Source organism: Grammomys surdaster, unplaced genomic scaffold, assembly GCF_004785775.1.
Source record: "Grammomys surdaster isolate TR1022 unplaced genomic scaffold, NIH_TR_1.0 371, whole genome shotgun sequence".
Classification (NCBI taxonomy): Eukaryota; Metazoa; Chordata; class Mammalia; order Rodentia; family Muridae; genus Grammomys; species Grammomys surdaster.
The window spans coordinates 410,760-415,834 of NW_021604790.1; positions in this window are offsets into that span (position 1 = coordinate 410,760).

The window sequence follows — 5,075 nt, forward strand, 5'->3', positions numbered from 1 at the left end:
TAGTCTCAAACTCACTATGACCCTCCTACCTCAGCCTCCTGAGAGGTGTAATTCTAGCAGGACAGACATAGGCCACCATATTTGACTGTAAGAACAGTTCATAAAGCCAGGAATTCTAGTGCCTGCAAGGTGGAGTCAGAAGAATCAGGAGTTCAGAACCGCCACTGTTACAGAGTGAGTTCAATATCAGCCCGGGCAAATGAGATCCTGTCTTGAAAGGAAAAGAAGAGAAGACTGGGGAGATGGCTCTGAAATTAAGAGCACTGGCTGTTCTTGCAAAAGACCCTGGTTCCATTCCCAACACCTACATGGAATCTCATAACTGTCTGTAACTCTAGTTTTCAGGGATCCAATGACTTCTTCTGGTCTTTTTAGGGACCAGGCACACACATAGCACGTGCATTACAAAAAGGTTCATTTTTGTTTTTGTTTTTCAGGAAAGAGTTTCTCTGTGTAGTAGCCCTGGCTGTTCTGGAACTTGCTCTCAAATACATACATATATATATATATATATATATATATATATATATATATATATGAAATTTACTCACTATTCTGGCTGTTGGAAGGCTGAGACAAGAGGGCTGTAAGTTCAGTGTCAGCCTAGACTATATACCAAGGTTCCATTCCCTAAAAAAGAAGGAAATCAGAGACACAGACTTCTTGGGGAAGGGCCGGGCAGATGGATTTAGAGAGGGAACACAGATCATATGGACCTCTATGACCCACATCAGTGTCCATCCAAGAGCGTTGCTGCAGAAAGGCACTGAAGACCTTGCAGTGAATAGGATCTGAGGGAGGTCAGCTAGTTTCTAGCAGCTCAATCACTGTGTCATGGGTCCATGAATAGGGTGATCAAGGCCATGGGGGCAGATACAGAGGTCATCACGGACGTGTAGTATAGTGATTTCCTCAAAGTTGATATATCCCATCTTGGAGAGAAACAGAAGACTCGGAATGTCAATGGGCATGGTGGTGCACACCTTTAATCTCAGCATGTGGGAGGCAGAGGCAGGAGAATCTCGGTTAGTTTGTGGCCAGTCTGGTCTACAGAGAGAGTTCCAGGACAACAAGGGCTACATAGAGAAATGCTCTCTCAATAAAACAAAGAAACAGGACTGGAGAGATGGCTCAGCGGTTAAGAGTATTGGCTGTTCTTCCACAGGTCCTGAGTTCAATTCCCAGCAACCACATGGTGGCTTACAACCATGTGTAATGGGATCTAATACCCACTTCTGGTGTGTCTGAAGACAGCAACAATGTACTCATACACATAAAATAAATAAATAAATCTTTGAAAAAAAACAAAAATAAAATAAAAAGCAAAAAGACTCAGGAAGTCAGGAAGTAAGCAACTGTTAAGCCTCAGGAAGCTCCTGAAACTGACCAGATGTACAAGGCCCCTCTAACCAGTTTGGACATCTAAGAGGACACAGACCAGCTGAGGCTGGAAGAAGCTGTCCTGCTAAGCTGCCTAGAAGACAGCTCTGACCTGTTGAGCTGCCTCCAAGTTGCTCAGTGAATTTCAGGGTCCCAGTTCTCATGAGTCATCATACTTGATGGGTTTTCAGTGATGCAGCTACCCTGAATTCTCCCTGTTTCTATAAGTAGCCCCTAACCTAAACTCTTATAAATAACCCCAATAAACACATGGGTTCACCAAGTCGGACTTTAGTGGCATTACCACTTTGTCTCTTGTCTGGAATGAATAAACATTGTGTCACATTTTTTCTTAGAAAAAGTTAACTGGAACGGGGCAATGTAACTCAGTTGGTAGAGTGCTTACCTACTATACACAGAGCCCTCGCTTCAGTCCCCACCAACCCATAAAATGGACATAGTGGTATACACTTATAATTCCAGCACTGGGAAGACGGAGGCAAGAGAATCAAAAGTTGAAGGTCATACGTGACTATATATGGAGTTTGAACCTAGCCTGGGATATAAGAGACTTTGTGTCAAAAAAGTTGTTTTTTTTAAAAGATTTATTTATTTTTTATTTATATGAGTACACTGCAGCTGTCTTCAGACACACACTAGAAGAGTGCATTGTATCCCGTAACATCCTCTCATGTGTCTGCTTCAGTAAAACACCCTCTCACTAGACAGCTTTCAGAAAAACATCCCTTGACAAAACTGAGTTTCCAAAGAAATCAGAAATGTCCACTTCAGTAACCTCTGGTAGTCACTAACTTTTTCTTTGGTCTGCAGATAGGAAGACCCAAACATGGCCAAGAAGCAGCTGGGGTGCTAGGGATTGGACCCAGGACCTCACACATGCTTACAAAGTGCCCAAGCATGGAGCTACAGCCCTAGTCCTATTGTTGGCTTCAGGGTAGAAGCCAAGAAAACTCACTTCAGATACAGATGCTTAAATATGAGAGCTTTATTTTCTTAGCACTCAGGGAGTGGCCAGTTGAGGATCTGAACTGTGACCCTAAGGGGAAGCTGTACTGCATTCTTAAAGAATGGGGACACAAAGCCAGGAGGGAGCTGGGGGGGTGCTGCAGTGTTATCCAATTGTATTTTGACAATATGGGTTCATCAAGGTAGTACCTGTTGGAGACTGGGCTGCCTCCAGGGCACCTGGCTTCAAGGTCCTTAATTCATTCTCCTAGATGTTAGGTCCAGAGCTCAGAGTGATAAGGGGATAAAGGTCAGCCCCAAGTAATTACATAGGGCACAACAGGCAATTGGTTATATATTATTATAACTTATGCACCCTTGTTTGTTTGTTTGTTTTTTCAAGACAAGGTTTCTCTGTGTAGCCCTGGCTGTCCTGGAACTCACTCTGTAGACCAGGCTGGCCTCGAACTCAGAAATCTGCCTGCCTCCGCCTCCCAAGTGCTGGGACTAAAGGCATGAGCCACCACTGCCCAGCTGCACCCTAGTTTAAATAACAGCAATTTCTATATTCTTTACTGGCTAACAGACAAAACATTTGGAGGTGTGGGATAGGCATTTGTTCCTAGGCCTGGGAACATGAACGTGTTTGACCCTGCCAACGAGATGGAGAAGTTGTCCCTGAGATGGCTGAACTCAGACAACTGTTTATAACAAGCTGTTCTGCTATAGGGAAGTCCCTGGCTTCCCTAGGGTCTGGGACCTTGAATTTAGCTTCTGAAAATGAAATGGCAGTTGCTTGTTCCCAACACTGTAATTTGGGGTGGGGGGTGGGGGCCTGGAGAGATGGCTCAGCAGTTAAAAGCACTGACTGCTCTTCTAGAGGTCATGAGTTCAATTCCCAGCAATCACGTGGTGGCTCACAACCATCTGCAATGAGATCTGATGCCCTCATATGGGTGTCTGGAGACAGCTACAGTGTACTTACATTAAAAAAAAAAAAAAAAGATGAAAAAAAAAAAAAGAATATAAGTAGAGCCACACAGATAGTGAAAGGATGCTCTTGCAGTGTTATGGCTTGCAGTGCTTCACTGGTCTTTGCTGGTCTCCATTTGTAGAGAGAAAAGCACCAAAGAACTTCTCAGACTTGTCATTGGCTGGTACTTGCCATTTCTGCTGACTCATACCGATTCTGCAGAACCTTGCAGTTTCTGCTGGGTTGAGCTGCTGCTACTGATTCATGTTTGGTGTTTGCTATTGGACTGGTCTGCTGTTATCCTGACAACAAAGAGTGGAATTGCCCCAAAGAACTACTTCTTTTTTTTTTTTCTACCCTTCTTTACTCACCTGAAGGGCTATTTTTTTTTGGGGGGGGGTTGGTTTTTGGTTTTTTCGAGACAGGGTTTCTCTGTATAGTCCTGGCTGTCCTGGAACTCACTCTGAAGACCAGGCTGGCCTCAAACTCAGAAATCCTCCTGCCTCTGCCTCCCAAGTGCTGGGATTAAAGGCGTGCACCACTACCGCACGACAGAACTACTTCTAAACAGTTCCACAACCCCTATTTTCTATAAACCTTCTTCCTCCTTACCTCTAGTCAATGGGCTAGAAGGGAAGTTGAAGCCTTCTAGAACCCCAAATAAAGCAGGTTTAGAAAGAGCTAAGCCTACAGGTTACTGTCTCTGTTTTCCATGAGGAAAAGCCCCGTGTCAGGGATAAAAGGGGTCATGTCTAGGACTCAGGGACCTTTGGGGGTGGGGGATTCCATACTCCCATTCTCCTAAGTAGGGAATCCAAACAATCCGGCCTGACAAAGGAAGTGAGACCAAGGTTCAGTTTGCTCAGGAGCGAAGATTCAGTTCGTCCCACCAGGAAGACAAGGTGGACCAGCCAGAGGGCTCTCAGGGAGGAGAATGCAGAGTTGTAGAGGAAAGACATCACAAGTAACAAGAGTTCTGGATTGACAAACACAGCCTATGCCATTCTATACCATTTGTCCTCTGGTTACCTTTTGGTTTTCTGTGTTTTGAGGCAAAGTCTCACTGTATGGAGCTGGCTGGCCTAGAACTTGCTATGGAGACCAGGCTGACCTCCACCTCAAGATTCACCTGCCTCTGTCTTCCAAGTGGCGGGATTAAAGGCATTTACCTCCATAACCAACAAGTATTTATTTATTTATGTATGCGTATGTATATACATATGTATATGCAGGTGCATACACCCATCCATGTGCTCAGAGACCAGAGGAGGAATCTAGGTGTCCTGCTTTATAACCTCTGCCTTATGCCTATGAGACAGAGTCTCTCAGTAAACCTTGAACTAGGCTCATACCCCAAAAGCCCCAGCAAGCTTCCTGTTTCCACGTTCCATGGTGCTGGGAATTCAGGTACTCAGGCTTACTCAGCAAGCACTTACCCACTGGACCTTCTCTCTGCTTGTCTTCTTTTGAGGTTGCTTTTTGCTTGAGATAATAAGATCTGGCTGTAGAGCCCAAACAGGCCTTGAACTCCGGATCACTGAACCTGTCTGAGTCTCTGTTTTACCACCTTCAAATGCACAGAATGTCACCTAGCACCTCACAGTCATGGGTCATATGCATTTATACTTAATGCAAAGTCATTGGCGTGTCATCTAGTGTCAATCAATCTTCTCTCTGCAGCTCTGTCCCCAAACAGTACACACACACATGCACAGCACAGCACGATCCCTAAAGAACACAACTGAGACAAGGCAGG